Source organism: Gouania willdenowi, chromosome 3 (assembly GCF_900634775.1).
Source record: "Gouania willdenowi chromosome 3, fGouWil2.1, whole genome shotgun sequence".
Lineage (NCBI taxonomy): Eukaryota > Metazoa > Chordata > Actinopteri > Blenniiformes > Gobiesocidae > Gouania > Gouania willdenowi.
Genome location: NC_041046.1, coordinates 16330162 through 16336632, shown reverse-complemented (window position 1 = coordinate 16336632; position 6471 = coordinate 16330162). Strand labels below are relative to the sequence as shown.

The 6471-nt window shown below is 38.6% G+C and overlaps 1 long non-coding RNA gene across 1 annotated transcript; it reads right to left on the bottom strand.

The window, feature by feature from the left end:
- Nucleotides 1–4: 4 nt before the first annotated feature.
- Nucleotides 5–3368, bottom strand: LOC114457929 (uncharacterized). Its single transcript, XR_003672971.1, has 4 exons — nt 3188–3368; nt 2971–3023; nt 2347–2395; nt 5–108 (listed from the first exon to the last, which is right to left on the bottom strand). It is a non-coding gene; the product is annotated as an uncharacterized LOC114457929 (long non-coding RNA).
- Nucleotides 3369–6471: the final 3103 nt, after the last annotated feature.

Below are 6471 nucleotides of genomic sequence, written 5' to 3'. Positions count from 1 at the left end.
GCGGAACGGAGAGAAGGTTTTGAAGCTCCGCCCCCTGCGTGCTAGCAGCGGGCTCGAGCCTCGAACATTCATGCTGCTACAGTCCCGGATGTAAACACACCGCTGTATCTGAAATAATGCGACCCCTCTATTAATATTCTTTCTTATATGTAAATAATGTTTAAAAATGGTGATACAGTACCCTCAATTTAAACAATGGCACATATGTCTCAGAGAGAGAGACAGAGAGGGAGGGGGGCATTGACAAATGAAAGCATAATATGGGGTTTTATAATGTTTATTTTTTTATTTAGAAAATGACAATACTAAATATTACCAGCTACTCACAAAACAACAGCAAAAAACACACAAAAAAAGAGTAAATCTACTGAATAAAAAAAACAGACAAGCAAAACAAAATGCACAAAATGACACCTGAAGACACACACTAAGTGAGACAGGTTAGTTTTACCCTACTGATGATGTGTTATGCAATAGTAATCCTGCTGTTGCAATAGTAATCCTGATGATGTGTTGTTGCAGTAGTAATCCTGCGGATCGTAATACCTACGATTACCAGCAACACACAAAACGACAACAAAGACACACTAAATGAGAGGAAAAACACACACGATTACCACAAAATACCCCAAATAACAGAGAAACATACAAAGTGACATAAGAAACAACCAAAGGACACCAAATACACACACACTGAGATAGAGTATTTTTAAATAATACTAAGAACACACAAAAAACGACAACAAAAACACACAAATAAGGGAAAAAAACATACAAAATGATGATCAAAATGATATTGATTAGAACATGAAACTGAAAATACATCGTTCGGTCAGTCTTGGTCCAATATCAAGAGGGAGATGCAAGAAAAAATAAAAAAAACTATAGAAATAATTCTATTCAGGAGGCACTAATGACTGTTTCATTCCTCTTATTTACATAGTGAGATTCTTTAAAGTTTGTGTTATCATTACATCATTATACTTGATTGTGTTTTTCAGAATTCTGAGCAAAATGTAGTAGTCGGACATGTCTTTTTATTCAATAATTATTTTAATAAAATCTATCCTTTGTCAGTCAATGTTTTCCAGTTGTGCAGCAGATTACTAAAATAAAATCATTCACTTTGGTATAAAAGCATGAAATTTGGCACAGATACTCTCTAAGGGCCACTATTCTGGAAAAATGCGTTGGCCACTCAAAAATTCAATATGGCGGCCATTTTTCAGACGGCTGTTATTGCTATTCAATGGTTATTATATAACAAAAAAAATGCTTAGAGCTTGTTTGTAAGAGATTCAGAAGAAGCATTTTCATTTAATACTGTTTTCTATTTACTGTATCACTGCCATTGCAATCCAACAATGTTCAAGATGTGGGACGCTAAGAAATTTCACAATACGTGTCAATCCTGCTCATATTTTGTGATATATTACTGACATTTAAATCTGTTATAACTTTGTGAGGTAACATAGTCGAAAGTTTGTTAATTCAATTAATTAATTAAAGGTGTTTAAAGACAGTTTCTGGTACTATATAGTAATTACAATCAAACCTGGGATATGGACTTACTTCACAGAAATAGAAAATTAAGAATTCATTATTATATTTGGCAGCGTTGAATGGGAGACCTTTTTATTTCTGTTTCAGTATCATATAAGGACAGTGAGGAGGAGTAACAACAGGAACAATGACTGCAGACGAGAACACCACATAAAAAAGGAAAGAAAAAAAAAAAAAAAAACGTTAATGAAAAGATGAAATTATGGTATGAAGAAGATAAGAATGTTTGACCAGGGAAGAAACGAGGTTTGATGTAAAATTATCTGTGTTCAAATCAGGGGACAGATCTGGATAAGCAAAATGCTTTTTTCCGTCGCCCTTTCCAGCATGCAAAAGGACAAAAAAAAAACAATGATGTGATTTTGCTCTGAATGTCAAAGTGAATTTCTGTGATTGCAACCATGTCGGAAATGAACTGAATACATAAATAAAATAGAAAAAAATAAATATGAACATTGATTTCTGGTCATTTCAAAATATTCAATTTGGCATCTTTGAAAATAAAAACATACAGTTTTGATCCATAATGTAATTATAACAAAATATTATATACACCCACACATACTGTATATACTGGGCTCATCAGTGTTCATTCATTAATATCATCAGACCTAATATAAATATGAATCAGCAGCCACCATCTCCCCCCATACTTTTAGGTAAAAAGTAATAATAAACACCAAGCCTTCAATCTCTGTTAAACATTTTCCAAAAAAAAAGAGAGATCTGGGGCTGTATCACTAGCTCCACATCGTCTCATATTTTACAAAACTTCTAACTCACCTGATGCCTCTTTGTGTCAGCATCTGCCATGCTGCACCTCCGGCTGCGCCTGTGATTGAAGACTTATTAGCCAATCATATTAGGATGTTTTGTTGACTGTTCTGATTGGTTAAGAATTGTGCCACATTGTAACACTGTTTTCAGAGCCGTTAAGTCATCCAGATGCAATAAATTTCATTCTGGAAAAAGGAAAATCTTAAGTGCAACTCAATGTGAATGCAAAGGTATTCATTCTATCAACAGCTGCAAAACACTAAACAAAGGAGCCAGCTTTGCCACCACTGTTAAACCTGTGGAGAACAAACCTCACCCTGCAAAGAAAGCCAAAGAAATTAAAACGTTACAAATAAATACATGCATTTTCTGTGGTGCGTGGCAAATACTGGTTGTGTGTGTACAGTTGGGAAGAATGGAACATGAGAAGAAGATCGAATTCTTAAACGGAAATGGCATTTGCTTCAGCTGTTTGTCTACAGGACACATTAGTAAGCACTGCCGCAAGAGGATTTCCTGTTCAAAGTGTAACCTTAAGCATGCCACTGTACTCCACAGAGAAAAGGATTCAGAGTGGGCTGAGAAGGATGCAGAGGTCTGTTTCAACAAGCTGGTGTCAAGTGGCCTTACAGGGGGTGGAGTCCAAGATTGTAAGCTGCCAATTGTGCCTGTCCAAGTAAAATCTAAAAAGGGAAGCAAAATTGTCACCACCTATGACTTTTTTCAACCAAGGGAGCACAGCAGTGTTTAGTACAGAAAGTCTAATCAACAAACTGTAACTCACAGGGATGAAAGAACACATTATTCAAAGCACTGTGGGCCAACAAAAGTTTGTGAGCACACTCACATTCAGAAGGGAACCTTTGGTAATATTTGCAGACATGAAGTCCACGTTTCACCAGGTACGAGTTACTCCTGATGACACTTATCTGCTCAGGTTATTCTGGTGGCCAGATGGCGCTCTGGAGAAAGAGCCTACTGAGTACAGGATGAGAGAGCATTTGTTTGGGGCAACAATATATCCCAGCTCTGCTAACTATGTCCTCAGAAGACTATGGGATTCACTATAGTGGGGAAGAAAGACACAAGTTACATCACATTTTTTATATTAATGATTTTCTCATTACTGTAGCCACAGCGGAAAAAGCTATGTCCCTTTACCAAGAACTGGTCTCTTTATGCTCCAAGGAAGGACTTTTTCCTCACAAAGTGAATGAGCATTAAATCAGATGCGTTGGAAGCCATCTCAGAGGCAAAATGCATGGGGCAGTTGGAAGTCGAGATGGATGCTCTGCCAATGGAGAGAGTGCTTACAGTGGATTTTTTTTCTTTTAAATCTGACAAATATAAGTTCAAGGTCACTTACCAGAAGATAAATACTATCAATCATTGCCTCCATTTTGGATCCTCTTAGAATATTGAGCCCTGTAATTTTAACAGCCAAGACAATCCTGAGAAATCTGTGTGGGTGACAGATAGACTGAGATGAAACTTTACTTTGGTTTAACACCAAGGGTTGGTTAAAACTAATACAGCAGCTTCATATTACAATTTTGTGGTTACTAGGTGTCTGAAACCAGTGAGAAAGGATACCGAACAGTTACTTACCTGGCCTCAACAAACAAGAACTCTGAGCTACACTGTGTTTTAGTAATGGGAAAATCTGGAGTTGCTCCTTTAAAATCTGTAACTATCGCTAGGATGAAGCTCATAGCTGCAACTATGACCAGACATATGATGTACTCTGGAGAAAGGAGCTGCAGAGGGATCTTAAGGATTCTGTAGTTCGGACAGTCAGTGAGTCAGTCCTCAACTACATTAAGAATGACACTTCATGTTATAAAGTATTTGGTTCCTAACCAAGTTTCACAAATCCTTCAAGTTTCCTGTGCTGTACAGTGGAGGTTTGTGGACACAGCCAGTAACTCAGCAAACATAGCCTCCAAAAGTTGAGATATTTATCAAACACCCTACATGGCTTTCAGAGCCTCACTTTCTGTTACACTCTGAGATTGAGTCAGTCTGCAAAACATTAGCCAACTTTTCCCTGAAGATCCTTAGGTGAAAAAAAGGCAGTAATGAATGCAATACAGGCAGAAGAGGAGGCAGTTCTTCATCTGTTCCAGTATTTTGCTCCTTGACATGTCTGAAGAAATTTGCGGCATAGATTCTGAGAATAAAAGACTTGCATTTCTCCTGTGTGGAAAAGACAAGACAGTTGCATCTGGCCCTGGCACGGTTTGACCTCACCAGGGAGCAACATGAGTCCTCTGTGGAAGAGAAGATAAACAGGTTTAAAAAGGACCACCATGAAGGAATATCCTGGTGGGGGACTTGGACCAGGCTGAGCTGGCCATTGTCAAGTACTGCCAGCAGATCCTGAGGAGCTGGCCAGTCTGGAGAAAGGTTAACTTATTGAGATATCACTGATATTCAGAAGCTCTGCCCACAACTGCAAGACGGAGTCCTTGGTGGCCGACTTAGTAGATTGTTTATGCCAGTGAAGGTCTGTAATATTGGCAACAAATGATCTCCATGTTTTAGAGTTTCTCGGTAGACACACACATTAGCAAGTTGGACATGGTGGTCATAACCATATGTTGTCGTACATAAGAGAGAGATACTGAATAACTGGTGTAACAACAGCCATAAGGAAGGTGCTGTCCGAGTGTATCTTCTGTTGTCATCTAAATGCTATGCCAGTGCACCAACAAATGGCAGATTTAACTGAAGAAAGAATTGTGCCTCCATTCACTTGTGTGGGAGTATATTTACATTGGGCCTTTTGAAGTAAAGAGCAGCAAGTAAAGAGAAAAAACATGGTCAAGCAGTGTTATTTTCACCTGTCTGGCTGTTAGAGCAGTTCATGCTGAAGTTGCACCATCCTTGGACACTGACTCTTGCATCAATGCACTCAGACGGTTTATGGCCAGAAGAGGTCAAGTGTGGGAACTTCGCTCCAACAGAAGCACCAACTTCCTATTAGCAGACTGAGAACTGTAAAAGTCTCTCCTTCCTTACCACCGCCCTGTGACCGACTGAGCGGTATGAATGCAGCCTGTCCCTTTAATCAGCTTCCCTCCAGTCTTCAGAGCAAAATGTTGCTCTCTCATCCCCATCTGTGGAAGTGTGTGAGAAATTAAGGCGGGCTACATGACTAGAAATGTGATCAGAGCACATAATTATCCAATTACAATCTCACGATTTTACGCATTAACAGTCTGTATTTCTCACCAGCATTCTTTCCTTCCTGCTTTTTCTGTTGAAACAGTGTTGCTTTAGATCGGGATTAAGGATTTTAATTCTTCATCTTTTAATAATCATTGTCTGTTCTTCCATGGTACGTAATGGTGGCTGCTCTGCATGGTTTCTGTGTTTTGCGATTGGTCAGACACTGCAAACTCAACTCCCTTTTGTGTGAGCATGCACACAGCCAAGTTCGAATCACCTGGCTTCAGTGAATGTGTTAATAACCAGCTTTGCAGTACAGCTGCCCTGTGACCGGTAATGTTTGGTTAGGTGAAGCCCGCTAACGAAGAGATGTCCCAGATATATTTATCCGGCTTTGTCGTACAGGCCATTTCACATTTAGCAGCAACTTTTAGTATAGGTTTTTGCTTTAGCATGTAAAAAACATGGCTTCCATTGCCATTGCACTAAGTGTATAAAATCAAGCAGCGAAGCCAGACATAATGACATATTGACTCAAAAACACACAAAATAACAAAAAAAAAAGCCCCAAAAAACAACTAAAAACCCACAAAATGATTGAAAATTTTATAAAACGACCACAAAACACCCAAAAGTAAAGAAACATATTACATTTACTCTCGTTACTGTAATTGAGTAGCTTTTTTGTGTAAAAGTAAAATCTGTAATTTTACTTTTACTTAAGGAAATTCTACAGTACTTCGCTACATTTGAAATAGATTCCGTTACAGAGTAAAATATATCCCGCACGCAGACGGGAGTCTGCTACATTTGTGCTGTTGAATGTACCCTAGAGCTGTTGTTAGGATCAGCCAATAGAATGTGTATATGTCTATGGCCTGCTCTGTAGATTCACGTGACTCATATTGCTGCATCGCAACAAAGCGAGAGCACTAAATTCTGATGGAGAGCAGGAAACTT